Raw genomic sequence first — 12,534 nt, 5'->3', positions numbered from 1 at the left:
CTCCAGGGAAGCTTTTCTCAAAAACAAACAAAAACCCAGCTCATTTTCTGAAGACAACTTTGTCACTTGAACTAGAGATGCTTCTTACCTTGACTGAAAAGGCACAAACTGGAAGACTCTTCAAGGTAAAATAGAAACATGCCATGTGGAGAAACATATCATGTGGAGGTATCTGTATCCTATATAAAATGATTTGTTTTAATACTTCTGTAGTAAAGTGTCTCCAGGACTCTACCCATAGATTAGGCAACCTGAATCACAGAATGGCCAGGGTTGGAAGGGACCTCAAGGGTCATGAATCTCCAACCCCCCTGCCTCATGCAGGGCAAAACCTGGTTTTGGTGCAGCTTTTCCAAGGAATGAGACTAAAATTCTTTTCCTGTAAGAGAGACCAAAAGAGAGAGTTGAATAGAGGAAACTACAAAATCAGACCTATTTAGTGCAGGCAGCAATATTTGAGTTAAATACTAAACTCACTGAGTTTGTATAAGTAACATTAGACACCGTTACCAGAGGTAATACTACTGTGGGAACAAAGAAGGGATCAGCTATTTATGTAACATCAGACCTAATATGTAGGATGTATTTCTGTTTCTTTTTAATGTGGAGTTCCAGGTATTCATCTTTCTCTTGTGGTCAGTGCACTTTGATGTATCTCCCCTGCTGAAAAAGCAAAAGTTGTAGAGCGTATATGGCTATACATTATATAGCAACGATCTGTTAGAAGCTGTTGTCAGAGAAAACAAAAATACAGCTAAGGATGCTAATACTCTTTCTTCCTTTTTCTGTACTGACTGTAGGTAAGCTTACTGGTGGGAGTTTTTATGAGGGTAATACATTATGATAAATTATTAGTGACAGATGGATTTATTTTTTTTTTTTAACTTAGCTGACTTCTGAAGCAAAATGATCTGGATTAGCCACTTCCTGCCCCCCCAAAGTGGCTGCAGAACTTCTCAGGTTACCTAAATTAAAGACTGAATTTGGCTCAGTACGTTACTCTCTCAGGTTGAGAGCCAAGAAGGTGTTTTATAAATACATGACTACTTCATGCTGAGCAGTGTTGTTCAGCCAGAGGGAAAAGGAAACTCAGGGGGGAGTCTTTAATTGCTGCCTTCAGTTACCTAATGGATCATGAGAAGAAGGCAGATCGTTCTTGGTGTTGCCCAGCAAAAGGGTGAGAAGCACTGGACACAAGTTGCAGCAGGGGAAATTCCAGTTAGGTGTAAGGCAAAAAAAAAAGGTAGGCCTGTGGCTACTCAGAATGTGTAGATGGCTCAGAGAAGGTATGAAAAATCCTTCCTTGGGGATGCTCAGATTTTGAGTGGAAGAGACTTTGTGCTTTGAGCAGAGAGTTTGCTGTAGGTGGTTTCCAGAGGGCTTTCCTGAGGTTTCCAGAGGTCACTTCCACTGTAAGATATTTTTGGTTTCCATTCGGTGACTAGTTGAAGATTTTTCCTCACCAAGAAGGCTTATCCTTGTTCTGTCTTTCTGATCTTCTATGGTAATCGCTTTTCATGTCTCATTTATTAATATTATGCTCACTGGAGCCAGAAATGGTGTCTGTGGAGACAGTGCTTTTGTAAAGCATGTATTAACTGAAGGGCTCTGACTGCATGTCTGTTTTACTGTATCTAAGTAAAGACCTCCAAAAGTGAAACCAACTTTGAAGGTTCTCTTGCAGTGCTGTTTTTGGTGTTGTTTTTTTCAGCTTCAGTTAGTTTTTTATGTATTTACAGTTCACAGCACTAATATTGAGCAGAATATTTTGGAGCAGAGTGAGCTAAGAAGTTGAAGGCAGATTGTGTTCTCTTAAAGAGAAAAATTTTAGGGTGTGAACTTTGGTGCTGATGTGCAACCTAATGGTGTATTCAATTTCTGCCTACTGTTCCTTTGTTTTAAATTGCTTATTTAAAAGTATAAAAACACCCTTCTCTTGTGTTTGAACCCCAGCTTTCTGTGTGCTCAGTGTACTCCAATTAATACTGAGATGATTTGGATTGCAGGTGAATACATACCTGCTTTTTCAAAGGCTGTGGAGAAGGACAGTGAGCAGACTCTGTAGTTGCTACTCTTGTATATTTTTGGGAATTAATGCAAGAAATGAATAGGGGCCACTTCTGTCTTGCATGCTGTGTCTGCTCTTGAGCTTGTTAGATTGCAGTAATTCTCTCTGCAGTTCTGGCTTTATAGTCAATTTTTTTTTTAACCTATTAAACCTCCATTCTTTGAAATGAGTGACTCATGGGGCAGTGTGTAGGACAGCTTTTTTTCTTCCTTATGCTTTGTCACAGGAGACTAAACTTAGTTTTATTCTAACTTAGCTCCTCAAGATATGCAGAGCATCTGGGTGGATGCTGTTCTTAATCAGGATCTGAACTTTATTTTGGCTCATACCATCATTGTTTTGTTGTTTATCCTCTTCCTTTAGTAAGATGAGAGCAGTATTTTATGACAAAAACATTCAGTTGTTTGATTTTCTATAGTGGTTATGTATGACATTTGTATCCTCACTGAAATTTGGTCTTAGATATGTTAATAGTGTACTATTTTTACCCATTCCCATGCATTCTTAAAATATGAGATGCTGTTTTTCTGACAGCTCAATTTAAAAAATCTTTTTACTTCTTACACAGTGAGACTATTAGTTTTAGTGTTTGTACTTATGTATATATTTTGTGTATCCTTCTAGTATTTGATGAGAGCTTATAAGCAGGAAGGAGAGTGACTTTTTTACACGGTTGATAGTGATAGCTCAAGGGAGAATGGCTCTAAACTGAAGGAGGGGAGATTTAGGTTAGATGTTAGGAATAAATTCCTTTCTCAGAGGATGGGGGGGGCACAGGAACAGGCTGCCCACAGAACTTGTGGCTACCCCACATTCTGGAGGTGTTCAAGGCTGAGTTGGATGGGGCCCTGGCAGCCTGAACTGGTGGGTGGCAACCCTGCCCGTGGCATGGAGTTGAGCTTGGTTGTCTTTAAGGTTCCTCCCACTGTAAGCCGTTCTGTGATTATGAGAAGCAGAGCGTGTAGTTTCCTGAAAATATACAGGAAATGCAGTTCTGAAACTACTTACGTGTGCTTCCTACTTCATGATAATTCATTGTGCACTGTATACTTTTAATGCTGAAGTGAACTCTCTGTAGCTGTTAAAAGATGAGGTTCTTCCCGCGTGCTAGGACAGACTGTATTCTGTCTGAATCTGTGTGACATTAATGCCGTTGAGATTGAGTTGGACTATGTGAGAGCTGAAAGCTAGGACACTTTAAATGCAGCACTGATTCAGACACTGTGTTTTACTCGGGGCCAATAACTTAATGTCTAATATTCAGTTATGTTCTGGTCAATAAACACGACTTAAAATAATTGGAGCAGTAGTAAGGATCTGCTTTAATTCTTTTTCAGTTAATTATTTGCGTGTGAGAACTGAGACTTTGAATTCACTGAGTAATTGTAATCGTGCTGATCATGGAATGAGGCTGTGGGATGGAATAAGACGTGGGAAGAAAAAAAGGAAGCTCTCTTTAGCTTCCATGTTCCCCTGCATCTTCCTTTCCCTTCTTGCTTTCCTTCTTCCCATCTTGTTTAAATTTCTGATCACGGTGCAGTCCAAGCTCAGTATGACTGAACACATAATCTGTGGCACTTGGGAAAACTGCAGTTCCTCTCTGTGACCTGTGTGGCTTGGGTTTGGAAACTGTGAGAGAGCACAAACTTCAGGTATCACAATAGTGCCCTTTTTGTCAGTGTTAAAGCTCTTGGTGATTCCCTTGTATCGACACCTTAAGGCTTGTTGAGAATTGACAGGTCAGTAAATACTGTGCGTCAGGAGCAGTTTATGTAGTTCAAAGATCCACATGGTTCTTTGTGTTTTCTGCATGTGGAATTTGAAGGGGAATTCACACTGCAAGTAATGCTACATTCATTGTTGTTCTTCAACAGCATTAATGGAGGCCAGCAATGAATGTTCTGTTTATAGCGACATCAGAATAAGTCCTGCTTCTGTGCTTTTAAGCTATAGCAGAATTGAAGGACAGAGCCTTTAACAACAGCTGGAGTGTGCTGTCTTTTATATTAGTTTGTAAAAAGTAAAAGTGTTCAGGAGAAGAGCAGAAGATGCTTTATCTTCAGTTTTCATAAAAGAACTTTTATAGAAGCTCTGTCCTTCACAAATGTAGTTGCACAAAACTGTGCTGCAGATACATTTTCTTAATACTGTATTTGGATGGAGCTGAAAATTTAACTCCTTCATAAAATATGATCACGTTGTTAGATGCTGTTCTATCAAACGTCCAATCCCAGCACAACAAGAGACTTCACTGTCACTTATATTGGTTGTTTTGTGGTGATTTGAGTGTTAAAATGAAGCTGAAAGGAGTGTCCTCTCTTTAGGCAGGTGACATTGTGGTAACCTTCATTACTTCCTGAAGAAGGAAGTGTTAAAGGAGAGCAGCATAAGAAATGGTTCACTGCAGCATAATGCTTAGCAGCCTAATTAGTTGAATACCATGTGCCTACCTCTGCATGAAATAACCCATTTCTTCGCGAGGTAAAATAGGAAATTTCAGTTTTGGAACAGCCTGAAGAGGCCTTTGTTACAAATGTCCATTGGCTTTTTAACTATTTATTCTTGAATAATGAAGGTCAGCATGGTATCCATAGAGACTGCATGCAGCTTCCTCATTAATCTTGGCAAACTCCTGTAATAACTACTTTCGCTTACTACTAACAAGTGTTCACATTTCAGAAGGAAACATTTATTGGAAAACAGTATGGGACTGACATTTTGTAACTGAGAGATCTTGTATGTGTAGTTTTCCTTTAAACTCTGTTAGAATTTCCCTTTACGAGTTGCCTTGGAGGCCTGAACGGCCTCAGAACTAGCAACTTTAAATCGCAGGAGTCTGCGTATTTCCTGGAAGCAGAAAACTACTGACTGGCTAAGCTTTTTCTTTCTGAAAGGATAAACAGTGATAAACAAGGATAAATCTCTCTGCCTTCTGCTTTGTTAGTAAAAGGAACGTTTTCTGCTGCAAACTAGAAGATAAAGGCATTAAAGTGTTATGTGAACATGATCAAGCCAGAATGATAGGATTTAAAAAAAATAACCTCATAGATTCTCCCCCCTTTCTTTTTTTATTTTTCCTTCTTTTTAACAAATAATGGGAGAATTTTTGCATCACCAGAACACTACAGAAGTCCTTTGGATTGACTGTCAGGTTACTTCTGTGCAGAAGATTCCAATCAGAGCATTGATGTGAAGCAACTAAATGAGTGCTGTATGCTTAATGATGACTTTGATCTAAATTAAATTCTTTACTCTTCAATAGTATGTTGTCATTTAAATATTTTTCATATTGGAAGCGTTCTTTTTAGTGAGAAGAATGAAGTTGACTGCATCAGAACAGAATGCAGTCTTGTGGGATTTCTGGTACTGAGTTGCTGAAGAGAGAAAGTAACATGGTTCCATCCAGAGGCTGTGACTGTTTTATTCCCACCTGACCCTTTTAATGTTTCCCCCAGGATCTATATATATTTATAGAGAGAGAAACAGAGCTTTAAACTGATCAGTTACTGTGATGCTGAGAAATGGACATTTTTTCAGAATTCTGCCAGGTCTGTTTCTAAGATTTCCTTCATCACGAGTGTGTTTTCCTGTTTTTATGTTTAACTTTGTACATACTTATTTAGAAACATAAGTACCTGTGAAAGAGCAGATAGTATGGATGTTTAGAATGGAACTCCATTTATTTTTTTGAGAGTTCTGGTAATGAAGGTATAGGAAAATAAAACATACATTTATATACGTGTATATATAAATGTATTTGAAACCTGAAGGGGTTAAAAAATGTGTTTAAAAATTGAGTATGTATATTCTATGTCTTGCATTTAGAAACATTAAATGCGTGTTAAATCTAGAATTGTGGTGTTTTTATATCCGTGCTTGTTTTAAGCAAAACTGAGATTTTCTTCAGAATTAGTTGAAAGGTATTTGATTGGAATGTCACAGAAACGAGTCATAAATCCTTTTATTTTTCCCCTTCCCTAAAGGTGATGGACTGCTTTGTACTGCTGGACAGCTGCAGTGACGTGTAGTAGTCCGTTGCTGTAAACATCCCCGACTGGAAGCTGTAGCAGCTCGAGCTTTCAGTCAGATGTTTGCTGCACCTGGCTATACCTGGACAGCACCAGGAGGAAAAGATGTCGTAAACCTGCGTGTGTAGATACATACCTAGTAGGTTCTATAGACACACTGAACTGCCTCCACGTGAGTTAACTTTGATTTTTATTAATATTGCTAGTATGATTGATTACAAGCTAATCTGTAACAGGATGGAGATGCCAAGGTATTGCCTATGTCACTCAGAACTGAATTCTCTGCTGCTTCATAGTATGAGCTACAGAACTATGGAATGTAACAGCAAGCAGTGTTTAATTTCTTGTACAAATGCACATAAAACTCACCTTATAAACTATTTTAATGCCATCTGTTACTAAACTGTAAAAAAAAAAAAAAAAGATTAAATATTGTTGAATACTTAGCAAATATTTTATTTGCTGTGCCTTGCTTTTTCTTTCTGAAATTCCGTGTTCTGCCTCTCCTATGAGTGGGTGGTGCTCTCATTGTTTGTAAGCTGGATGTTACCCAAGGCCAAAATAAAGGTTAAAAAAGATTGCACAGGATGTATTTTTGTAGTAAAACAATGCCAAATGCGTACAGTTGTTTGTGGTACAGTCAGCTTGCTTCGTACTACCATTAACAGATTATTTTTCACGTAAGAAACAGCTTTTGAAAGTACTTTTTCAGAGTTTTCTTCACTAATTCTCAACTTAAAGTAATCAGTTCTTTGAGAAGAGCTCTCAGCAAAACAACTTCAGTACTTTCCACTTTTCTCAGTGAGGGATCTAGGAAGCGTGTTCTGCAGATGTAATTTCCTGGACCTTTATTTGTAAAGGATGGGAGCAGAACAGCCTAAATGAGTGAATTCTGCTGCTGTTTGAGCAGTAAGCGTTCTTACATTACCTTAGCTTTCCAGTCTTTCACCTCTGAAAATTTTAGTTTCACATTCCTTGACATTCAAAAGGCAAATTTTATGTACAGTTTATTTGATACTGTGGTAATATAGATTATAAAGGTTAGCTAGATCTAACTTTACTGCAGGAATTCTGTAGAAGATTATATGCAAAGATACAGATACTTATCAGAAATTTTGTTTTTCTTTCTTAAAACTGAGGATTCCTTAGGCCTGGAAAAGATAGACTGCAAGCGTTGCAGAAGCAGTGATTCTCAAGCATGCCATGAATGGCCACCAGTGAACTCAGGACAGCCATTCTTCTGGGCAGGAGTGTGACTGTAAACACAGAGCTGCTGTGATGTGGGTCACCTGTCTGCTGGCACAGCAGTGTGTGGTGATGGAAGGTTCTGAATTTACTGATAGCACTGCTGCAATGATCTGTTTTCAGAGTAGTTCACACACAATACGATTTCTATTAAAAAACACTTTCTCTTAAATATGATGTTTGGCTTGTGTACATCTCCAAATTAGAAAGAGAAACACAAGCAGGATTTACAAATCCTTTTTCCATTTTAGAGGAGAACACACATGGTAGTCATTTTTTTCCAGATGTTCTTTGCTGTAAATGCTTGGCATTCCATAGTTTTACATGCTGCTTGGACTTGGAAGAAATGAAGCGTTGTCTGTTAACATTCTTCACTGAACGATCAAAGTAAACGTTATCTCGTAGTTAATCTTGTAGTCATTTTTGTTAGTGCTGTCTTTCCACATGCTAGATAAGAGTAGTCATGTGCAGTTCATCAGCTCAGTATTGTGGAATTTTATTTATGTGCTGGTGTTTAATACCCATACTCAAACACAGCCATTGTACTTCTTTACATGAAAGCCAGCTGAAGTGGTTTGTAATGATGGGAAATAAATAAACCCACACTGTATTTTTACATTGTTTTTGTTTGGGATTTTCTTGCTAAGAGTTTGAAAAGCCAGGGTCTTTACTTTCTGCATGTGAAATAGAAACTTCTGAACTTCTGAATGTATCTCAGACATTTCCCCTTGCAAATGAAGAGGGTGGAGTCTTTCCAGACATGTGTTTACACAATGTTTTAAGTTGAATCACTGAATTTTAGGAATGGAAGAGGCAGATTTGATGTGTCAGCCTAATCGTCAGCAAAGCTGATTACCTCATGTTATTAAAGTAATGGCTGCAACTATTGCTTGTGATAGAAGGAGGAGGCGTGAATCGATTTCTAATGTTTTATGATGCACTAACATCATGGTGGAGGCAGATACCTGAAGGAGGAGGTTGCTAGTCCAGAGGCTGGCAGTGGAGTTGTGAACGTGCTGCTAATTCTGGATGTCTGTCGCGCCCAGCACAAGTAGGAATGGGCGTGCAGACATTTGAAAGTAGGGTGGAATACCATGATCCCTGCTTGCTGAGCAAGTGGAATGCTTATGAGGATGCATGTTTACGGTCTGAATTAGTTGTCCGTGGTTTTCCTTTTAGTGGTTTTTATGGTCACTTAACAGCAGCACATCACACTCTTCAGTACCCTCAGGCTGGCCTGCATGAAGGTCTCCCCTTGTGAACTTGCAGCTGCATTCACTAGAAATGCTTGAGCTCATGTTTTTTTCTTCATATAAAGAACCAACTGTTAAGTGCTCAGAAGGCTTCCACCAGCCTTTGTGTATGAACAGATATCTGCATCTGTGGCTCCTTTTCCCCAGTAAATCTGCAAAGCACCTGCTCAGACAAGAGCTTTGAGAAGGCTGATGAAGTTTATAAAGCATTTTTTTTTCCTGGATTGCTAATGTTTTAGTTATTCAAGGCTCTAGATGCTAAGTAAGCCGCACATGTAAAATCTAAAATAAGTGTTGAAGCTTAATTGACAGTGTTCTGTTCTCTCACTGTTAAAATGACTCATCTTTCTGAGTAATAATCTGTCTGGAGAAAACTAAGAAGATTGAAACAGGGAAAGAATCTTGGAAGCAGTTTTAGAATGGGAGTTAGTTTAGGAAAACGTAGTGCAACTACAAGCAAATGCAGCAATAAAAGCTGTAAAATTGAGTGTATAAAGGAAACTGCTGAAATTTTTGGTACCACAGGAGCTGAATTTTTGCACAAACCGTTTGAGAAGGACATCCTTGAGGACTCTGTCCCAGCTTGTACTATCCTGTTGATGTCCCATGTGTATTTTGGTATTCAGTAGCAATTCTGATAATGATTTGCGTTTGAGGTTTCTAGAAGGCGCCTACTGTAAGCATCAAAAGTCTTGGCAGGTAAGTGCAACAGAAATATTGAACTCCATGGGCTGTGGGAATTGTTTTATTCTGTGTTTTACCCTCTTATCTCTATTGTATTAGAGACTGTACAAATACATTATCGTGTTCTGATACTTATAAGGTTAAATGTTAAGAAACAGTGCTCCAACTTCATGTCAGTAAGGTTTAATAACTGTTGCAAATGCCTTCTGAGTAGCATAAGCTGTAGCACACACAGTGTATTGAAATATGTCTGTGCCGATTCATTTTTGGATATCTTGAAAGCCAATGCTGTATTTATATTGTTAAGCTAACTTTTAGTTCCTGTAAACATCCTACACTCAGCTATAACAAGTGGTAGGGCTGGGGGGTGGATGTTTACTTCAACTGACTTGGAAAGGCAGCTTTCCTGAATGATCAAGTGACATTTTGGCAAGAACGGAATGCTGTATTTCAGTAGTATTCAAATAAACTTATTGTAATCTTCTTTCTGCTGTATTTCCATAAATGTCTTAATGGATGATTATTGTAAAGCAGTCTTTAACTGCTAAAATGTGTATCATTTTGATTGCAAATAAACTGTGATCCTGTATCTTTGTCTTGAAAAGTACATTCTGCTGTCCTCAGCTCACCTCAGGATACACTCTTGACAGGAAAATACCCAGAATCTACTACTGAACGTTCAATTTGCAGCAGCCATTTCTTATTTTTGATCAACTTCTTCAGTGTCAGAGGAAGAATGGATATGTTGGATTATGGTAAATAGAAATAATATGAAATATTTAAGTGGTAGAACAATTCTGTTAGGTTTGGTAGCTAGCAAAATAAGGAACGTCTTGCTTTGATTTGGAAAACTTGGATAGAAGAATGTGGAAGGAGAGGATCTTTAGTTTTCCATTTAACTCATTTTACATTATGACATATGTGATAGGATCCCGTTGCTACTAGTGGTGGATGTATTGTTAAATGAAATAGAGCTCCACCATTTTGAGAATAGGAAATACTAGATTTAACTATCCAAAAAAGAGCTCAAGAATGGTTTTGTTTAGGCAGAAGAATGAAGGAGATGGGATACACTGTTGGGAAGTATAACCTGCTTTCCTGAGGATCATCTTGAAAATGCATTTCCTTTAATATTAGGCTGTGACTCGTGATGTGTGATGTATTTCCTACATAAGGCAAACAGGTGAAAATTGCCAAGAGGATTTTTCTCTTTTAAGATGCAGAAGCATATTTTTGTTATATTTTTTTCTTGTATTTATGTTTTGCTGTGCTGCTTACTTTTGTTTCCAAGCTGAAGAAGTCTGTTTTAATCAGAAGTCCTGGGCAGATCTAAAAAAATATATGGTACTGTGATCAATTGTGTGCAAGAGAATGCATCAAAAGTTCTGTATTTGCACAGAATGTCATTGTGCGAGTAGTGCAGTATAACCACACACTACTGTGTATGAGCTTGTATGGTTTAAAAACTTTTTTTGTTGTTTATGAACCAATGTCGCCTGTTCAGTTGGTGCAGAGCTCTGAGTTTTCCAGTTGAGGTGAACCAAGGAGGTCTTAGGGATGTAAGTTGACTTCTTCAGAAGAGATCCTGTGACGAAGGGGAAGCTTACCTACAGGACAATCTGCATCTCTTTCTGTCCTATTAGTCCCATGGCATCAGTAACTTCGCTCCATTGCTAATGGAGATGCTTCTTTCCATCTGGCTGGCATGACAAGCAGCCGTGCTGATGTAGCCATGGCATAGTGCTGTAGGGTTCGACAGCAAGAAGGAATCCTCAAATCAACATTATCACCAATCATAAGGTGCAAAGACTCCTTTCAGCAGCACCTTTTGTCTGGAAATAAGAGCTATTGTGGAGGTAGCAAGTAAGCAGTGTGAGCAGACTGGGTGTGGGTGTGCAGGTGGGGTTTCGGTGGGTTTAAGTGCACTTGAGATGTAAAATTAATGTTACAAATAGGTACAAAACAGTAGTCTTTGTGGTTTTATTAGAGGAAAATCTTTCTGGTGTGAGTATTATAGGAGAAAAATGTTAAACGGTGAAATTGGTGGACGGCCTGTTCAAAGTTTAACATTTAATATATGCTTTTTGGAAGTATTTTGGATTTGCAGCAGTCTGAATTCTGTAGTGGTCTGGGAAGCAGCTGATGTGTAGCTGTTCCTTGGATAAATGCAAAAAGTCAGACTTCTAACCTAGAATACTTCTGAAGGTTCTGTGCTTAACACCACCAAACTTAAAACTTCTGAGGCATGCTCATTTTTCATCCATCGCGTCGGTGATTTTTGGACAGATAAGTCTCAGTCCCATGGCCCCAGTGATGGCATAAAGCAGGGTTGAGTAAATAGCTGGAAAAGGCCACAGTGTGTATGATTTATACCAGGGTCCGGAAGTTCTGCTTAGCTATGGTGGCAAAGGTAAGTTGTGTAGCATCAGTCAACAAATTTATCTCAAAGAACCCAGGCACTGTTAATGTATTTTTTGTTATTTGAAAACATGCATTTACTCTTGTATTTAATTCTTCCTGGTTTTGTTTTCCTGATGGTAAAGACCCAAACTTACTTCAATAAAAGTATGTTGATATCAATTTTTCTTGTCTGTTTTGTTCACTGAAGTTTTGCTTCTAGTAATTGTGTACTCCTAACCAGCTATGCCAATTCTGGCCAGCTTCGTTCATGTTTTAAAGCTTTTGTGTGTGTGTGTGAAGTTAATAAAAACTGCTTAATACTCCATGTGATCCTATAGTAGTTGAGTGTTAGCAGTGGGAGTCTTAACTCATGTGGGAGTCTGTTCAGACAGTCTGGGAATGCGTGCTGTCAGCCCAGTCGTGTATGTTTAAAGGAGGAGAGCCTGACCCAAGAAAGCAATGCATGGGCTCTGCATTCACCATGAAGGAAATGCAGTTCATGTCAGTTGGAATCGTTTGTTATCTGATAGCATCTCTTTCTTGAGAGAAATAATTTCCTGTAAACAATATGGCTTTATCTAAGGCATCTGCCAGTTTAATAATGTGAAACATTATTTTTCCCAACATTGCACAGGCCTTATCTCCCTGACAAAGAAAGGGAGGTGGCGACGATGAAAGATGCTTTGTGCACTGAACTCTGTTTACTTAAGGTTATGGAAAACTTGCTGGAAGTGTGTACTTTGAATGCATGACTTCGTGCAGTTTTTAAACCCATTTTCCCCAGTATTAATGACCTAGTAGAACTGATTTGTACCAGGTGGTATAAAATTGTTTTGGAGATGTCTCGCACTTAGAA

This window comes from Lagopus leucura, unplaced genomic scaffold (assembly GCF_019238085.1).
Source record: "Lagopus leucura isolate 7727_CA_CO unplaced genomic scaffold, USGS_WTPT01 Super-Scaffold_100002, whole genome shotgun sequence".
NCBI classification, from domain to species: Eukaryota; Metazoa; Chordata; class Aves; order Galliformes; family Phasianidae; genus Lagopus; species Lagopus leucura.
The sequence above is the reverse complement of the archived record's forward strand: the minus strand, read 5'-3'. Positions refer to the sequence as shown.